Source organism: Perca fluviatilis, chromosome 4 (genome assembly GCF_010015445.1).
Source record: "Perca fluviatilis chromosome 4, GENO_Pfluv_1.0, whole genome shotgun sequence".
Taxonomy (NCBI): domain Eukaryota; kingdom Metazoa; phylum Chordata; class Actinopteri; order Perciformes; family Percidae; genus Perca; species Perca fluviatilis.
The window spans coordinates 13666524-13687668 of NC_053115.1; the positions used below are offsets into that span (position 1 = coordinate 13666524).

The following is a 21145-nucleotide window of genomic DNA, read 5'->3' on the forward strand; positions in this document are numbered from 1 at the left end:
GCAATGCAACATTAATCATGCATACTTGAGGATCTTTCTGTGAAGTACAGCTCTTTTTTTCTTCATCTAAAATATACCCTTCTGTCCTTTGCTTATTTCTCCCTGTGTGATATGTCGTTGAGCTCCATGTAATTGTGTGCCCTGTGAAAGGTAACAGGATACTAGTCAGGGAGAGCAATGGAATCAATATCCTGATGAAGTCTGAGAGGATTATAATGTCACTTCCTTTAAATACAGCTCAAACTACAGAGTATAGCCACACATGCAGTGCGCCAACATGACCACAAACTTGTCCTGTCCCCAAATCAGCTGAGCTACTGTCAGAAACATAAAAATACAAGAAATAATAATAAAATAAATAACTAATAAAAACAGAGAGAATTAGAGGGAGAGGTCTATTAAGTGCTGTGGTTTTCTATTAAACTCTAGTGGAGGCGGGGGAGAAAAGGGGAAGAGGAGTTCACATTATCTAAGAGAATTCCAATTAACACTCTCCCCCTCAGTAATTAGCTACTAAAATAGCTAGCAAAAAAAAACCCAAATCCCAACCCTGACGCCACCGCGCTGCCTAATTAATTCTCAAATCGAGAGCATCTGATGCAGAAAAGAATCTGATAGTGTAGATGGCACACAGACTGGTCAGAATAAACCATGAGGACTAGTGTTTAAGTGTAAAGAAAAAAAAAGAAGAAAAAAAACGTCCTTCTTATGAGCTCAGCTTTTTTTTGTTTTTCATCATATCAGCTACGTTTTTGTGTTACTTTTCTTTTGGAATGTCTCGATATTTTAAAAGAGAAAAATACTGTAGTAGACTTACTGTAACAGAACTAGAGTTGAGCTAATTTGTAGATACTTTTAATCACAGACAAAAACAAATGCCGTTTATTTACCTCAATGAGGGGGGAAAAAGTTCAAGAAGTGAGATGAAAAATAGAGATATAAAACATACTGAGCAGATCCAGGCCAAATAAAATGAAAAGAATGAGGGAGGGAAATCTGAAGTGAGGGACATAGCCAAAAAAGCAGATATCTTTTAGCCGTCTGCCGCTCATTTGCTCCTTCGCTGGTCAGTTCTTCCACTGTTTAATGCAAACAGATGAGGCCTTTTCTCGCTCTTTTTCCAAATCCTTTCTTTTTAACGGTGGCTTCTTGGCCTCTGCAGTAACGTCTATTAAAACAGCATGTGTCCCAGACTGTTACACACACACATATATAGAAACACACATAGCTCTGCACTTTTTTTTGGTAAACTTTGAACCTCTTTCCATGAAGTGACATCTGAGTCATGGGGGTTAAGGTGTGCTGAAAGTTTTTACACACATTGCCGTGCACACAGCAATGTAGATAAAACATATACAAACGTACAATCAGAGGTAGGTATCATTAAGACATCTATCTGCATCTCCTATCAGTGACCAGTGCTGATGGATAACAAGACAGAGATAAACCCAATCAGCCAACAACCCACCTGGCCACAAGGTGGGCCGTAAAATCCCACTCTAATAATACCAGCCTTATTTATCTGCTTTTCAATAAGCACATGGCCGCCTGTTTCAATTAGACCTCTAACACACACACACACACACACACACATACTCACACACAGCACACACACACACACGTCCTCACACACAGAGCTTATGCTTTTAATATATTGAGATACCCATCAGGTACATTTTACACAGCTTTTCAAAGCCCCCACACACACACACACGTAAACTACAGTAATTCACACACACACACTGGCACATTATAAAAAAAACACACGCTGTCACACGCTGATCAGTATCTGGACAAGTCAAACTGTGATAAAGTCATTCTTCAACTACAGCAATCGATGGAAGTAATTTATTTACCTCACCAGGCTCTGCTCTGTCTTCAGAAAAAGAAGGAGAGAGGGAAGGAGAGAGAGATAGAGAGACAGAGGGAGATTTGGCAAGCATGTGTGAATGGTGTGTAAATTAATCTAGCAGCAGTGAGATCCAGAGCCATGTATAAGTCCATAAAACAAGAGGAGGTTAAAGCAGCTCACATCATACACACACACATCAGGCAAAGGTCCAACACCAAAACCACTTCTTCCAGAGAGAGAAGAAACGTGAAACGTCATCTAGGTTCCATTAATGTGATGTGCTATCCCTGGATGCCACTAAAAAGAGGAAAAAAAGAACAGTTAAGAGTCCTTTCTCCTCCTTTTTCTTTTCTTTCTTTCTTTCTTTCTTTCTTTCTTTCTTTCTTTCTTTCTATCTCTCCATTCAAAAGCAACACACACTGGCGAGAGGCCTGTCCACGGTCCTTAACTTTAACTCAATGAAATAAAAGGCACTTAACTAAGCCTCAATGATCGATACAAACACTGCTGCTGGCTGGTGCTCAAACACACACATGCAGACACACACTTATCCCACCTCCTCAGATGCTCATGCATATGCATGTCCATTGTGATTTATGCATCCTGGCGGGGGTGTGAGCCTATCTGAGAGCAAGGCCAACACACAGGTCAGCTCATTTGTAAATCAGTTGCCTATTTATGGATGTGTACGCGTGAGTGTTTGTGTGTGTATGTGCATATGTGTAGCTGTTTGTGCCTATAAATCTGTGTGCCTGTGTGTATGGGTAGAGGTCAGTGTTGGAAACAGGCTCATAATCACTGTAGCGCCTTCATTCATTATATTTATTGAGCTTTTGCTCCTGGTGTGTGCAAGTCACACAAGTTCTACACTATGGGTTGCAGTCTATTCAGTGTGTGTGTGTTTGTGTGTGTGTTCCAAGTCATGTCCGCTGAGTCCTGCTGACTATTTCTGCCAACCGGTGCTCTGACCCCACTTTTTGCAGCAGGAAGTCACCCAACTTTCTGACCTCTCTTATTATTCCCAGGAAAGGTTAGGAGAAAGCCTTTAGAAAAACGCCTTCCCATCAGAGTGGCTGTCAGTTAATGGGGTCCCCATAGTCTCTTCTGTCCTTTGCACTGGATTATGGGTAAAAAAAGTAAGACAAGATCTACACCGAAGAGGTGTTGGGGGTTAAACGTACGTTAATTTGTGGCATAATCTGAGAATTTAGCCTTCTTTACACACAAAGTGAAGAAAACAGTGTGTGCTCCTTTGTGGAAATTCAGTGGTGTTGCTCCACCCTCCTCCCACCTCCTCTGAACAACAGATTTGGGCTAATAGGGCAGCTGCTTGTCCCCCCTCCCCTAAAGCCCCACTATGCTGCTCCCTCTGCAACCCTTCCACCCCATCTCCCTTCCCAAAAAAAAGCCCAGAAGGAAGCCTGTTGTTTTCAACTTGTTTTTGACATGGCTTTGAATGGAAAAGTTCCAACTGCTCATCCTAGAAAAAAGTTGAATTTAATTGGTTCACTATTTTCTTTAAGTGTTGCTTCCATATCATTTAGATGATAACAATGAAAGGAATAAAAAAAAACACTGTCTGTTTATCCACCTATCTAGCTTTACGTCTTTCCTTTCCTTAATTTTGCTACATTGTCAACACAAGCAACCGTATCCCAGAAATAAACTCTGCATCAGGCCGGCCAGCCAGCAACCCTGGTTTGTAACAACATCACTCACTCACACACACACAACAGTTTATACCCTCCACAATGCAAAAAATATAATTTGGAAAGCAAGTGTCTTAATATACAAAAAAGGAAATATTAAAATATTGCAAGCCATTGCAACACAAAAAAATAATACCAGGGGAAATGCTACGGATATAAAACCCCTCAAACACAATCAATCCCTTGTGGCGTGTGCAAGTGATCTCATAGAGATGTTTCAATGGATTGAAAACTGCGAGTATGCGCCAAATCACATAAGACAGCAGGGTCTGACCTCTATGTGTGTTCATTTGTGTTTGTTTGTGTGTGAGTGAGTGGTGCCCATGTGTGTAACTGGAGCCAAACTGTAAGCCATATGCCATTCTCCCACTGCAGCCCCCCCCCCCAACCAGACACACACACACACACTCGCAGATATGCACTCATAAACACACTTACATGTACACACACACATGCTTCCCTGTTTAAAAAAAAAGCCCCTCCACTTCATTAGGAAAGTAAACACAAGTGCTGTCTGAAGTGGCTAATTAGAGACTAATTACTCCCTGCTCGTTACTAATGCAAATTAGATTACGCTGCTTAACTTCCTCGTGTCCACAACGCTGCTGTTAATTGAGGCCTTTTGAAATTAAATTACCCGCTAATTAGCATATCAAAACCATTAATTCTGAGCAAGGACGGGGAAAAAACAACAACAAATGGCAAGTTTTGCTAATGCGTTTTGCTAATTGAATATGTACGCTCAATACAGGGGTTTGTGCCAGGAATACCTATTCAGCTGATGAGCGTGCACATGCATTTTGTGTATGCGTGTGTGCGCGCCTGTGTGTGTAAGCAGCGAGACAGAAACACCATGCATCATCATAAGAGCAGCATATAATTAAAGAAACCATTCCATCTCTCCAAATGCTTTGTCAATATTTCCCTCTGAACGCACAACTCCACTGATGTTCAGCATGCGGGGAGCGAGGGATATGGCAGAGACTCCGAGAGAAAGGAGTGTGAGAGGGGATGGATATTCATCTCATGAGAGGCAAAAGAGCCACTGTATGTGAATGTGGAGTGTGTGTGCTGCTGTGGTATGTGCGCGGGGTTAGCGTTTGTCCAGGCTGTAAGGCTTCTTTGAAGTAAGGAACTCTGCCTCTCAGCTGCTCTCCTAAAGCCCCGGACCCCCCGCCAGCTCTTTCTGTGCAGCCCCCCCCCCTCTCTCTTTAACTGCCCCTTCTTCACCTCCGCTACAATACCTGTCCAATTAGGGAAGCACACACGCACATACATACACAATCCACTTTTTATGGCCACAAGCAGGTGAACAGCCCAATCTTTCCTGCAATCAAAGCTGAATCTATTTTTTCTCTCTGTCTCTTCTAACTGAATAGATGATTTGAAACTTTTTGGATTAGAAATGGTGAGCATATTCATGGCCAGGCCTACCTGCTTATGAATAAGAGAGGACGCACACAGAGAAGCCAGGAGCTATTAGCTACTTTAATCTGCTGATGAAATAAAAGAATCATACATCTAAAGATCCATCTCAGCTTTGCATGTAAAACCAGCAGAAATAATGTCATTCTGAACAACTCCCCTTTCCCTGTTCCAAAATATCTATCCAATCAGGGTGCGTGAAAAGCCCCATTCAGGTTGGCCCTTATAAAAGTTTCATCTTATTACACTTTCCAACTTCTCATTTCATTATCCCTATAATGGCAGATGAAAACCCGAATGGTAAAATTGAGAGGTAGCCATACAAAAAAATTAAATAACCATGATAATTAGATGTAAAGATATTATAATTCCTTTAACAGGATGCATAGAAACTGCTGCTCGACAATATTTGCCCTAATTGCTAGAATTATCATATTAACCAGTTACCATTTGAGTAAGTTGATTAAAAAATTGATTATTCGTCTATTTCTTTTAGGAGTTTCTTAATCAAAATCTTACATCCTTGAAAAATTAATTTGAAGCCGTTTCTTATCAGTTAATTAAATCGGGTTGGAAGTCATTTTTTCTGCGCGGCATGATTAGAACGGTTCTGTTCTCTTCTGTTCAGACACCATGACGTTAGAGGGGGAACTTTTCACTGTCTCATCAAACATTCACAACCACAAGAATAGGACTTCTTTGAAGGGCCCACCGCCTTTTTTTTTCTTCCAAACCTCTGCCTTTCTGATGAATTGTGCTATACCCAATAGATCTTTCTTTCTCGTTAACACATTCTCATTAACGGACAGAGAAAGCGAAAGAAGAGGGAGGGGAAGTGAAAAAGGAGAGCGGTGAGTAGAGGCAGAAGGGAGTAAGGGGGGGGGAGGGGGGGGGGGGCACGAGAGGTGGGAAAAACAGAACCAATGGCAGAGATAAAGTCAAAGGAAGAAATGAATACACTGACACATTTTAGTACACAATGAAGAAAATTAAATATAAAGCCAACACACACATACAACGTTGCCTGGGTGACAGCCTTGGTATGGTCTGAGCTGAGACTAAACAACTAAGCCAGGAGCTAAGATAAAACAAGACCTGCTGTTACTACAGGGACAAAATGTCTACACACATATATATATATATATATATATATATATATATATATATATATATATATACACATATATACATATATACACTGTATATAATAGATTTTACTTCGTTTTATATTAATTCAAATTTGCAGCTTTAAAAACTACACATCAGAGGGTGACTTCACCTCAGAAAACTAGTTTTCTATTTCTGGAAGAAGACTAATTATAAAGCTCTGCCCATGGGAAAGAAAAGCCCCTCTTGAAGGAGAGAGGGAGGCAGAGAGTCCATTCAGCACTGGCATCAGTGGAATATAAGTTTGTCTCTCTCCACTTCAGCGAGCAGCAGAGCAGAACCGAACAGATACAGTGCGCTCCACTCATCTGTCCATCCCCGACTCCTCAGGGAGGTATGGGAGGAATGGAGGGGCAGGGAGGGGGTTCAAAAGGGGAATCAGTGAGGGTGAAGAGCAGTATTGGTGAGTCTCTCTGATTGGATAATGAATAGAATGATTATTAGAGCCCGGCTAGTAAAGTTACGCACAAATCTCAGCTCGTCATCAGCCAATCAACACGCTCCCTCATCAACCAATCAAACCCCAACCCAAGAGGGTGCAGCGGGGGAGGTTAGCAGGGCTTTTCTATTTGCTCTTCCATCTGCCTCTCTCCCCCTTTTTCTCTGTCGCTTTTTCTCTTACAACACGTCATCCTGTCTTCGGTACAGCTGCCCTCATCTTTCTCCGTGGGAGACAGAGAATTCTCAAAGCCACAATTACCGCACAGAACTATCAATTTCCCTTCAATTAACCCTGTGGGAAGAGAGGGGACAAGGGAGAAAGAGAGAGCAGAGAAGGGGATGAGAGATTCAAATTTGGGATGAGAAGAGCCACCTCGGTCCGCTCCTCTTCCCCCTAGGGTGCAGTCATGTGTTTGGGCAGAGGATGGAGAGAATTACACCTCCTCGGGATGAACTTGCCCCTGCCACTGGAGGTCAAACAAGTTGCTATACCAGCACCGGCCCCCTATCCTCATTACCAGCAGAAAGGCCCAGCCACTGCTCCACTAATGCAGACTGTATGTTAATAACCAGCGCTCAAATCACAGCGCAGACAGGCCGAAAGCTAAGAGACACGGAGGCAGAGCGGTGAGGATGGAGGGAAAGAGAGGGGAGAGAAAAAGGGTTAAGGGGAGAGGGGGGAGGGATAAGGAGGGGAGCCAGGAGTTGTGTTTCTTAGATCAGCGACTAAGGGCCTGTGCGCTGTAACAACGGACAACTGTGACGGCATGCCTGCTCTCTGTGCTCTGCTCCCCTCTCCTCCTCCTCTTTGCTTTCCAACTTCACTTCCCACCTCCTCCTACTCCTCCCTCCACCCTCCACCCTCCACCCTCTCTCTGAGCAAACCCCCTGGGGGAGCCGCTCAAACCAAACCCAGCCTTCAGCAAAGTTTTGCAGGCAAACTTTTCACAAAGCCCCCAGAAGCCGTACGCCCGCCTGACACCACGAAGCATGCCAGGGTTTCATTGCCACTCACCCTCCCTCCTGTCCTCTTTTTTTTGTACTTTAGTCCTTCGTTCCTCCCTCAGTCCCCTCCCTCGTTTATGCTGACTACTTTCCGAGGCTAATGCACTGTTCCTGACTGACCTTTAGACAATGGAAACCTGCAGCAGCAGGAGTTGCCGATTATGGCTACAGGTTGCATACGGCAGTGCTGACCTTCACTGGGCAAATGGACATTGTGGCGTCTGCTAATCAACAACCCAATGGCCGCCTTTCAACCTGGTAATAAATGCCCTCAGTCCTTGAAGAAAATATTCAGTTTTCTCCATTACTTGCTGTTTGTTCTTCAAGAGAAAGTCTCATTGAAATAGCAGAAATCAGTTCATTTGTTGTTTTTCTCAGAGAATGTGGCTAAAATCTGTCTGTTTTCGCACTGTGAGGCACAATCTTTATGTCCAGGGACAAGCAGGTGTGTTGACAAAACACTGCATTCATGTTTCACAAAATGCACTGAACAAAAAGTTCTCACACTGAATACAATTCTTTGAAAGAGTAAAAGCACCAATAAAGTTTACAAATCAAAATTATTAGGAATATGTGTGAATGTACTTCAGTAATAGTTTCCTGCCTCTCCTACATGAAATTTGCGTGCAAAATACTTACAATGCTACAAAAATTATTAAATTATGTTTGAAATTTCTCTTTGAATCTTACAATACAATAAAAAAAATGTTGTCCTTTTAAGACACACTCACAATACATACAGTTTCTCAGAGACTGTATTGATTGACCTTGCATTGAGTCTTGTCTTTTCAGTCATACGAAATAAATGATTTCTATTGAAATGGTGCCTGAGGACAGGTAGCAAATGTTGGAGGTAAATTGATGACAGCTTGGATGTAATGAAGAGGCTGGGGGAATACAGAGCCATGATAATTAGAGACAACAGGCATGACAGGGAGAGGGGGGAGCGGTGGGGGGGTAGATGGACAGGAGAAAGTGCAACAGAAGAGGCGAGGAGGAGAAAAGAGAGACAGCGAGTGTTGAGTCCTTTACAGTGAGTGACTATTGGAGCTACGACAGGGAAAAGAACACTGTCCGACCAACCACGGACCAGAAATGAAGGCAGCCCTGGCAACTGCATGCACGCGTGCTGTGTGTGTATGTGTGCAGCCTTATGAGTGACATACAAACATCTTTCTCGATGCATTTTTAAAAAATTTAAGTAAAAAAATAAAATAAAACAGATACAATTTTCTTTTTGTATGTCTTGTCATAAGTCGACCAAAATTGTCTGGAGAAGGAGGAAAACGGCCTGTGTTTAAAACATAGTGTTGTGCCTTTGTAGATACAGTGGAACAGTGAGAATGTGACAGCATTATTTGAATGATGTTTTTCTCTTTTAATCCAGAAAAAAAGTTGTTTTAATTAATTATTGAAAGAAAAAAAGATGAGCATTTTCTTTTCTTTCTTATTTTTACTTGACTTGATGTATTGAAGTTGAAAATGAAAAACTTTTCTGTAATTAACATGAAATGTGATAACAGTAAATATATTTGAACTGTATCACATGCAGCCTGTTAGAATAATTAGAAAATTACCTTGGCTTAAACGGTGAACCAATAACCAAGTACTGAAAGACAATACTACTCTCTTCACTACTTTTCCTACTCTTTTATTCTTGTTTTTCAGTGCTCTCTGCCTTTCCACTCACCCCCTGACTAGCATTTTGCCGGCAAACAGCTAACGCTGCTTCAAAGGCCAACAGCCCACAATGCAAACACACACACACACACACACACACACACACACACACACACACACACTCTGCCTTCTCTCTCCTCAGGAACATGAGAGCTGGCTCTAATTCACAGGCTGGTAAAGCTGTGGTGGACAGCAGTCTTGATCTGGCAGGATTACGCTACTTTTATTTCCCCGAGAGTCACGGGGAGAGGGGGATAAGGGGGACCAAAATCCTTGTACAAATGTCAGACAATGACCGGTGACCAGGGGCTGCAGCGATACACACTCACACACATACACATGCAAGCTCACACACTCATAAACGCTGCTGAAAAAGCCCAAAGTGCCACCCAGAGAAGAGACTCATCACCCTCCGTCTCATCAGTCTGAGAAAGAAGGGATGTGGGGGCAAGAAGGGAGCCAAGCAGGAGGAGGAGGGAGCGAGGGAAGGAAGGAGGGAGGGAGTGAGTGTGTGTGTGTGTGTGTGTGTGTGGAGGGGGGATTACACAATTATTCAGATAACAGCTGGGTATAATCTAGTGGCAGATGTCTTTCGGTCAACAATGCCCACCACACACAGGCGTGCATGTGTATGCGCACACAGTTTCAATGCCCAGCGAGCAGCCACAGAGTGAAAAAAAACAAACGGCCACTGATGAACCAGTACCAACTACTTAACAACACAGCTTTCTTATCGCTCTGTCTGGGAACATTATATTTTTTTAAATCAGTGTTCGACGCAGATGAAACAATCTATAAAAATAATGACACGGAGCCTGTTTTCCCCTCAACAAGGAAATGTCTAAAAAATACACACAAGTTGGGAAAGCGACGACCTGTTTGCTTTTCTTCTCCTCTGACAGCCGTCTGAAAAACAGAACCTAAAACCTGAGGAATTCTGTCCGAGGAGGAGAGAGTTGGAGGGTCACCGGTTGATTGACAGTTAATTGTTGTTGCACACACACACGCACGCGGACACACACACACACACACACACACACACACACACACACACACACACACACACACACACACACTCTCACTGGTCTGTGAGCGATCTCCAAGACTCCCGATAGTGGCTCTAGCAGGCACCCTCCTCCCCTCCTGCCTCCCCCTCCCCTCCCCTCTCTGAAAGGGCACTATAGAAGCCATAGAGTCCGCACCCCACTGGGCAAAGCCTGTACAGTCTCTTCACCTTGAGGGCCACAGCAGGAGGAAGAAGAAGAAAGAGAGGAGGACAGAAGTTGACAAGACAGAGACAAAGAGAGCATGTAGTCCTTTTCCATGGGCAAGATGATAATTCATCAAATATACTCTAAAAAAAGATCTCTGAATGTTTCTTCAAGAAGTTTTTGGAAAACTTAATTCCCAAGCGAACAAGTCTTCATGTGAGGTTAAGCGTAGCAGAGGAGGAAGGAAGGGCGGCCCAATGCAAGTGGTGAGAGCGAGCTCTGTCAATCCGTCAACCCAGGCAGCCTATTGTGATTTGGTTTAACACTGGTTAACGGCTCGTCCTGTCAGGGGATGGATCATCGCACGGCGCCTCACATGCTAATAGCTTAAGTAGGCATCCCATGTCCCCCGGAACTAATACCATAAATACTAATACCATAAAAGAGCAGTGCACGCCAAGTTTCCAGCCTCACTTTTGCCTGCGTTAGCCAACATCCCGATACTTTACGGATTAGAAAACATAATGAGATGCATTTAAATAGTTATTACCTCCCTGGTCCGCAATGGCAAGGAAAAGGGACATGGGCAAATACTGCATTGCTAATTTTCTTATCCTCATATGTTAATGTAAACTCATCCTGGCTGAAGCAATTTGAATATTCTGATGTAAATCACAAACTACAAAATACTAAAATAATTGATAATAATAGATTAATGGTAGATCTGATAACTGCAGGAATGACACGAGCAAAGAAATCTAAATATGTTATTATTTGTCATCAGGTACTCGTAAAAGAATAACATGTAAAACTCATTTGAGTTCAATCAGGTTAGTTTATGGACTTGGATATGAATCCCTGCACGCTCCTCCTCCTCTGGGAATCTCAGCATTTTATCGGGGCGCTCACTTATCCGCTCTGCAGATTTTTACCGCCGCAGCACCACGGACAAACGAGCACTCGATGGCTGTGTAACGTTTCTCTACAGTCAGATGGCTTATGAAATGTGCAAAGTGCGTCTGTGTGTGTGTGTATCCATAACATTCTGAGTCTTGCGCTTCACAGCTGTCACCTACCCTTCACAGCCATCCTTTCAATGCACATTAAAGCAGTGCTGCAGAAAGTTTAGTCACATTGTTGTTCTGAGCGAAGCTTTCCACTGATCTGCTCCCTCGGTTCCCCCGCTCGATTGACGGCTGCCCTGTCAGTTTGTCGCAGCGCTTTAGAAAACACCAACGGCTCTCTGATGAAGTGCTTACAAAAGGTCATAGGGTGGAGGCAGCGGAGGGGAGGGCAGCCGACTACTGAGAGAGAGGGAGGCAAGGAAAAAGGAAAGGGAGACAGGACAGAGTGAAGGAAAATCCATAACACAAATACAGCTGTCAGAAGCAATGCAGAGTTAGCAGGGGACACCGCGACCGATGAGAGCTTTTTTTTTTTTTTTTTTTATGAAGATGCTCTGCTCGAACACAACAGGCCTTCTCTCACTTTCTACACAAAACACTGCTGTTTTTAATTTTTGTTTTATTTTTTTATGCTTCCCCCGACCATCCCGTGTGCTCTACCGGCTGTGCCACTGACCTATAATGATCCTGTGTGACTCTGTCTGTGAAATCAAACTTGATAGCTCCAACTGCCTTACTTCATTTTCCCCAGACTCCACAGCCTCAGCCCTCTCTTTAAGCTCCAGCCATGGCCTCAGGTGCCAAGCGCACTCTGGAGAGGCTGATCTAATGCTTCCTCAGCTCGTTTCCCTCGCTTCTACCACCCTTTCACTCATATGTTCTATTTCTCTCTCCGTCCCTTTCTTGCTTCCATTTCCCCCCCCCCTGTGCCCATAGGAAACCGTCTCTTCCGCTCTGAGCTGTTGGGTCACTCCTTCCCACATCCATCAGCTGTTAATGGGCCGGTGCTCCGTGGAGCTGCAGAAACATCTCTAAGCCCCCTCACCATACGCACACACACACACACACACACACACACACACACACACACACACATAGAAAAACTAATCTGAAATGCATGGACATGTTAATGACTACAGGCTAAACCACCACTATGTCAAGAAAAATGATTACCTTATCAGTCAGAGGGAGAAAAGTGCGTACATTTTAAAGAATGAAGTTGGGACTGCGAGCGGGGCTGCTGTCACCACATATGCAATGACAGCTCTTTCAAAGGACACAAAAGGAAGAAAAAGGCAACAAAAGACAACAACTGCTCCCTCTCACAGGTGGTCAACTTCCTAAAGACCGCTTAGATGCATCTTCCCGCTTTCCAACTCTGGTGTCCTGCAACTTCCCTGCGCGACACCGCCTTCTGACCCGTCGCAGAAACACATCTCATCTTTGAAAAATGTGTGGGATTTATTATATGCGCACGCACGCACACACACACACACACGCACGCACACACACACACACACACACACACACACACAGACAGACAGACAAACACACACACACACACTCACACAAGTCTTCTGCCCTCAACTTCTCCTAAATAACAGGTTCAATTAGAACCACATGTATAATCAGGCCTCAGTCTAAAGCAATGTGGCGGCACTTTCACTGTGCAGTCAATCACTTCACAACCAGAGCACTTCCCCACATGCTGCCTGCCCATAAGGAATAACACCTTCATTTATTCCATTAATTTGCCAATTATATTTCATTAACATATTTTTAAAGCGGTAGTAGTGGTGCTCGGTGATTGCATATGGAGACGTGTAGCTTTTCGTTTTTCTATCTTTTTCTATCACAAAAAAAGGAACTGTTTTATTCCATAAAAATTGGAGATATACTCAATTAAAATGCTTCATTTAAACACATAATTACACAGTTGTTACAACCTGTAAAATATCTTATCTTACACTGTTTCCACATTTAAAAGCCCAAAACATGTTGAGCTCAAATGCGCACACCCTGCACTAACGGCAGCTTCAGGACACTGGACACTTGAAATAATTCCATTTAAAAACGTGCTTTCGCTCCCTGCACAGTAACATTTTTTTGCTTTCTCAAACCCCTTCTAAAGGATATTGAAAATTTAACCATTTCAGCTTTTTAAGCAGGTAGTGCACTTAGTGCTGCAATAGAAGTAAACCTGTGAGTATCTATCACGGGTCAAATCCTACATGTATAGTAGAGTTGTATACGGGTGCTCTTCAACATCACTTTGGAGCCAAAAGCCCACTCAGACTTGTGGGCTAGGGATAGCAGGAGGGCTTTAATGAGGAGAGCGCGAAAGATGGAGAGACGGACAGGCGAGCCATCAACGCTACCGACGCACAGGACATTTAAAACTTCAAATACTGTCCATTTCCACTCAAGCAGGACAGGTGAATTGAGAAAAAAGCACTCTTGTGCACACACACAGTCCCGCACTCAGATATATACACTCTTCCACACATACAGTACATTCACACGTGCTCATGCTGGAGGTAAGGACTCTCTGAGTGAGTTTATGGACTAACACAATCATGTTGCTGGCTTTTAATCCTGCTTGAAAGGGTTTTAAAGCGCATGAGATTCACAGCCATTATTGCCCGTCTCTAGACGGTCTCATACACACTAGAGTCACACACCGACACACTGTGTCACACACGCACACACAGGACCGAGCTGAAAATCATCATTTAAGTAATGTGTCAGTAAGCATAACCAAAACAATTGTCTGCTGTAGAACAGAGTCTGAAACTGATAAAAATCAGCAGCACACTCTTACAAACAATGAAGCAAAACAGGACATGGAAAAGACACAGCTGTCGAGGGGAGGGGGAAAAAAAGCAACGAAGGAAAAGTGTTGAGGCAAGTCAGATGAAAAAAGGTGGCAACGCTGAGGCCAACACAGACACCGACGACGCACAAGAGCCAACAGAGAGTAGAGAGAGTGGACATGTCTCTGACACCTCTAGCTTCCTTCAGACGTACACTCTTTTTTTTTTTTTACTCAAATAACTCCTCTCAAATACTTTTTTTTGCATCATTGTCTCCCATTATATTTCCATGAAAGCCTGTCACTGATGTGACCAATGAGCAAAGCACATCATAGAAATGACAACTTCACAGTGAGTTCACATACTGTTGGTAAATGCTGCAGTGTTTAAGTGTAGCTATTTTTAGTAGAAATAATCAAATACATCCTTTATCCTTCAGCAGTGTCTCGCTGTTCTCCCCGAGCCCCATTGTAGGTTCATTTTGAAAGGGGTTATCAGTCAGGCAATTTTAAATAAAAATGTACAAATCACTCAATTGTTCAGTAATCTGTATTTTGTTGGAAGTCGTATACCTACGACTCCAAACATCGTTATTTTACAGTAACTGAGACATCTCAGCTGCCGAGCCTTCACTGTGCCAGAGAGAAATGAAGCAGCTGAAAGAACACGTAGCTACAATTAAAAAAAAAAAAAGAAAATGTTTTTTTTTTCTCCCATATTTCTGGGAAATCATTTCAGCAAATAAAGCATATGGAAACAATATTATCTGAGATAGCCTGGATTGACGGTTGCTGTCAGCATACACTTGTGTAAATTATTGTCACACTATCAAAATAGTTCAGGTGTGCTGATATGCAAATTAAATACATTCAGCTTCTTATGTCTTTGCTAAAATTAACAACTGAACCATCTAAAAATTCGGATCCCATTTTGCTGATTTAAATAAACCGCAGCATGAGGGCTGTGTGAACACTAAAAACGTGAATGTGCAGATTTGTATGAAGGCTACAAGTCAATGTGTAATTAGTCCAGGTGAAATAAAGTTTTTTGGTTTTTTTTTTTTTATTGTAATTCTGCACACACTTTAGGCTACACCAGGGGCTCCAAGACACCACAAAATACCTGCTTTCCTGTCTGACACCAGAAATGTGGTCATAAAACGTGATGAAGAGCTTTTTCATTCCCGCTGGATCTTCTATTAAAGTGCAATTAAAAGTGTGTCATCGCATCGCGGAAATGCCACCACAGAGGATAGGAGGGGGGTCGGGGTGTGTGGGGGGGGGGACACCGGGGGCGAGGGTGGGGGTGGACGAGTGGACACAACAGGAGAGAGAGAGAGGACATAGTAAATAAAATTAATTATGCCAAATGCCCCGGCGCCCATCAATCACGGGGCAATAATGCCCGTGTCAGGGTGTGCACCCACACGGCCTGTATGCTTTTCTCTCAATGACAGACAACTAACAGCAATTAATTGTCGTTTCATCTCTCCCTCTTTTTTTTTGTCTGCAGCTTTCCATCACGCGGGACCTGAGTCCGTCTGACATGCGGGAATGTTGTGGCTGATGTTTCACATTTGATTCGATGAGTTTTATTTTAGGGGGGGGGGGGGACGACGACAAAAGAACACCAACTTAATTTTCACAACACTTAAGTTGATGTGACACGTTGTGTTAAATTGCGCAAATTAAAGGTATTTTAAACTGTGTATCTCATTATAATAGCCTATGTTATTTAAAATATATATATATATTGCCCCGGTAATAAGTTTTTATGTTTTTTTCTAGAAAGAAAAGATAATTTTCCTTGGTGGTGTGGGCCTGCTTTCAGGCGGTCTATGACTGCAGAAAGGAAGGAAAAACATGGGTCATGCAGAGGTTCTGTACAGGCTTCAACCCCCTCAATTTCTATATTTATAATATTGCATAAACCAGCTCAAAATGTGCAGGCATATTGATTTCTCATCAAAAGTATAACACGTGTATTTTAATTCATGCAATCAGTCTAATTTATGAATTATAAAAATGCACTATGTTATCACAAGCCTGCAGATTAGATCCGTTTAAATATTCTCCGTTCAACTTTTACTGTGCATGAACAACTTTCCTCCACGTACGCCCTGCTGTTAAGACCTTCAGCTGTAGGCCTATATTGCTATTTATTTATTCCGGTGACATTATATAGAAAATACAACAAACCCAAGTGAGGTCACATAACGCGGGTCCAATTTCAAAAGTCAAAAGGGTTTGAAAAGAAAGTATTGTCCCCTGACCTATTGACTAGGACCAGAAATCATTTTTGTCTCTCTTAAAACAAAGGGTCTATTATCCTCAGTCAGGGGTGTTAATCTAATTTATTTTTTATTTTTTTCATTTTAAAAGTTAGTTTAATTAAGAAACTAAATGAAACAAAGAATTGTAAGACAGTGTCTTGCCGGCTCGAGTTAAACGGGTATAAAGCGATGACAAAGCATTCACACGGTTCGCACACGGGTGTGTAAAATTATCACCACACAACCTACGTCGGTGTTTATTATCAAATCCCTTAACAAGGCTTATTAACGGGGACGCAAAGTTAAGTTTGATGCCTCCGTTCAAATCCTATACCGATCATCTTAGTTAGTCCCAACCTGTGAGACAAACTTTTTGTTGCCACATGAGCAAATAGTTTGGACAATGACACTTTGCACCGGTCCTCTCAGTCCACCAAACTATGCTTTGATAAATTATAAGAGTTCACATAAAACGCCCTTTAAAATAAACGTCGATTTAAATAAACAGTTTGACTCAACACGTGTGAAAAAAAGATCGAGAGAAACTTATTTTTTTTCCATTGTAGAAATTGAAAAGATTTTTTAAACAAACTTCAAAGAGGATTTTTTTTTTTAAAACGAGGCTTACAAGTTAAGCGTTCAACAATCCGGTGGAAATAAAGTTCAAATGAAACATGGACGGAGGGAAATCTGAAAGAGGAAAACTCCGAGTCTGCCAAGCTGGAGTTTATAATAGGCTACTCTATAATAGCTTTCCCTATTATATTATTAGGCTGACTTGGAGGAGTTTCACAACAATGTGCGATGAAAAAGTGGAAGTTCGATGTTTTTTGGCTTTTGGTATAGACTAACGTGTGTGTCTCAGAGAGTTTCAATGGAAGCGAGGAAAGAGGAAAGAGTGAGGAAGGTAAAAAAAAAAGGGGGAAAGGAAAGTGTAGATAGTGCATCAACCTGTTCTCTTGTTTTCTGAAGAAGTCAACTTTCACGCCAGTGGTTGGACCATGTGGACAGCCCCGCTTCTGCTCCTCAAAGCCCCCGGCGCGTCCACTCTCTCACGGCGACAAAGGGGGACACAAACCGACGGGACGAATAAAAAAAAAGAAAAATGGAAAGAAACTGAGAGGGGAGAGAGAGAGAGAGAGAGAGAGAGAGAGACAGAGAAATCTAGGATCTAAGACCGCAGGACCATTACTTTAAACGACAAAGCGTGCTCGTTAGTCCTTTCCTTTTCCCTTTTGTGTGCGTCCTCTCTCCTCGGAGTGGCCCCTCTGGAGTGAAGTCAGAACAATACTGCCGCTAAAACTCTGGCACTGTGCGCAAGTTGCCGCGGAGAAAGCGCGCAGCTTCTCGTCTTGTTTGGTTGCGTCTGCTTCTCCTCGCTATCTCTTCAAGAGGCTTACTCAGCGCGAACAACCTCTCCACCGGTCCTCACTTTTTGGCATCCCGTCTGTTGCTTGCTCGTTCGCTGGAAATCACTGTTGAATCACTAGGGCTGTGTGAGTGAACGAGTGGAGTGTGTGTTGCGAGGGGGACAGTTTGCTGCGCTACCGTAATGCCTCTAAAGCAGGTGCGCGTTTGCATCGCTTGCCCGAACCTCGCAAAGCCCTGGCGCACAATAGGAAAACAGCAGCCGGTGAGAGGTATCTCTATCTCTCTCTCTCTCTCTCGCCCCCGTGTGTGTGTGTGTGTGTGTGGAAGGCACTGATCTTTTGACCTCTCTTTGCATCCCGGCTGAGTTGTGCTATTGTGGAGGCAGAGAGGAACAGATGTTTGCCTGCACAGAGTTTGAGCTCAGAAACCGTCAGAAACTAAGCACAATAACCCAATAACCAATAAGGTTTTTCTACACTTCTAGCCTACATTTGATAGGTTGTATTGGTACATTTAAAAACAAAACAGTATAAATAACTTATATTTTTCAACCCTTTTTGCTCTTGACAGACCTTATTGTGATATGACTTTCATCTTTTTTCACACTGCCATGGAAGCCTTTATCGATTTTCATGCCAAAAAGATTTACATCAACCTAAGAGATGCTGTATTCGACTAATAAAAAAATAAGTGTAAAATCAGTAAAAGTGGGTTCACTCTTGTCTTACACTTACCTTGCAAATAGACAGTTATATTGTGATTGGACACATTTTACTGTCTGCCTACCTCACTACGTCCTTTATGTATTTTGGAAGCTTGACAACTCCTTTTGCAGAGTTATTACCAGATTTTTTTTTTCTTTCTTCACCACCACATTCATTTACTAATTGACAGAATAATCAGTGTTGAGATTTCTGTCTCTGATGAAATTTGGAAATTACATCATACCTGTCGCTGCAAAAAAAAAAAAAAAGAAAGTGAGGGGAAAAAAGTGCCATAACTCATAAGAAGATCTTGGAATAATTTTGCTTTGGCCATTAAATGGGATTCTGCCCTCCTGCCTTTTCTCTATCTAAGCTTTTATCATTGGAAAATGATGGCAGTCCATCACAGCACCGCCCAACAATGGGCCACGACTGCAGTAAATCACAACACATTCATTAGCACGATCAATACCACTAAAAATATGTGTCTGTGTGTGTATGTGTGCAAATGTTTTGGGTGTGTGTTTGTGTGTGTGAGTATATATTAGCACCTATATATATATATATATATATATATATATATATATATATATATATATATATATATATATATATTTATTTATATATATATATTTTTTAACTTACTCATCTCTCTTCTGAGCCTGACAATTTCTTGCCAGGAACACTTTGTTATATATCTCCAATAAATCTCCGGAGAAGTGACAGGTGCTAATGTGAGCAACTGGATAGTGATGCTTTTTTAAGTGGCTGTTATCATGAAGGTGCACTTTCAAGTTTGATCTAAAAAAAATGAGACTATGAGATTATTAAAAGAAAGTGTAGAACTGAACCCGAGCAGTTGTGTATACGGTTCCTTCAAATCTTTATAGCGACAAACAACCTGAATACTGTAACTGGATTTACGAGAGAAGCACAAAAGAGAGCAGAGAGACTGAATCATCTCTGTGCTTGTTGTTGTGTAACTGTTGACATTTTTACTAAAGATATCAATCACCCCCGCCTGTTAGGAGAATAATGATTTGGTAGTTGTTGTTTGTCTGTTTTGGCTCATGGTTGCATAAAATAACAAGATTAAACAGAGCACAGGAAACTCGGATAGGACTCTGGGTCCTGCGCGGCCTGAATAACGCCGAGCCAGGCCGGGCTGAAGCGGGCCAAGTATGAAACCGGATCAAAATAAGAGCTGGCTTGGACATCTTAAGTCAACACCTTCATTCTTGTTCTTGAAAAGGAAAGGAGAAAAACGCTGTTTGGCCCTCTCACCCATCTCCTATTCCCATTTAGGAACCCTTCTCTCCCTGTTAATCAGGGGGAATAATTATCAAAATGGACAGGTAATTAAATTAAAACATAAGTGGCTACATGAGCTGGGTTGGCTGTACTACAAGGTTTTCCCTGGCTTAATTAAAGAGAAATATGGGAGAGCTCACCCACAGTGTCACAGAGCTGGGGAAAAAAAGCAGGAAAAAAAAAGCTCCTGCCACTAACTTGAATAACTCAATCTGATCGTTTAAACACAGGATTTTGGATTGATAAAAAAAAGAGCTGATTCTGGCCTGTGTGCATATGTGGGGGGAGAATTCGTCTTCACTGCTCATTCCTGAACAAATCAGCCCTGCAGACTATGTTGTTTGTTTGCGTATGAGAGCAAAAGCAGGGAGTGTGACTCTCTTTAGGTTTGACTCTCAAGGCATTGTGGGATTTTGTGGGGGTTGTTTGTAAACATCAACAGCAGTAAGTTTGATTTTATTGTGGCTTTATTTTATGACATTATTCCCAGATGGCCGCCAATCGCTTGCAGTTTTTTTAATGCGCCCACCACACATTCTGCGCTTCCCCGCCTCTCACACACACACACACACACACACACACACACACACACAAATAAACAGACCCAGAGCGGGAAAGCAGCGCAGAGACCAAATTATCAAAACATTCACAAACACGATCATATGTGCCCACACCCACTTTGGTACACATATGAGTGTGCATGTTTACAAATAAAGACAAAGTGGGAAGGCTGCATACACACACTCACATAAACAAACACACACACATTCACATAAATAAACACACAAACACAGCACTGCCGCCTCTGTGGTTATACAAAGACAACAGAAGTCTGCGGCTGAAAAGCACTGCTATCTCAGGGCTGGGTGTATTACAATAATAAGTGGCTGAGTGCATCCACACCAAGCTTGTAGTGCAGTACCTGTGAACAACATGTGTTTGTGTTTGTGTGTGCGTTAGTGTTCTATTAGCAGATGTTTCATAAAACATGTTTACTGTCACAGCTGCTCCGCATCACACAACCACACACACACACTAAAGAGAGAGAGAGAGAGAGAGAGAGAGAGAGAGAGAGAGAGAGAGAGAGAGAAAAAAGAGGCATGCTAAGAGTGTGTTTATCACTACTCTCTCCCATTCTTGGCCTTTAGTTGGAAGGGAATAATTAGGGAGTCCCAGCCAAGGCAGTGGTGTACGTGTTAACAAGCTGTTTTAACACACACTCACACACTTCTTCCCATATGCAGGGACAGCCAGAGAGAGCTAGAGAGAATCAAGGACT

At 42.5% G+C, this 21145-nt stretch overlaps 1 protein-coding gene across 3 annotated transcripts in view; it reads right to left on the minus strand.

Moving 5' to 3' along the window:
* The window catches only part of foxp4 (forkhead box P4), a 92637-nt gene extending 74555 nt beyond the window's left edge, over positions 1–18082 (minus strand). For all 3 annotated transcript variants that reach the window (XM_039797856.1, XM_039797855.1, XM_039797853.1), the window contains exon 1: positions 17432–18082. The gene's annotated coding sequence lies outside the window, so the exon portion shown is untranslated. The remainder of the gene's footprint in view (positions 1–17431) is intronic.
* Between the last annotated feature and the right edge of the window lie 3063 nt (positions 18083–21145).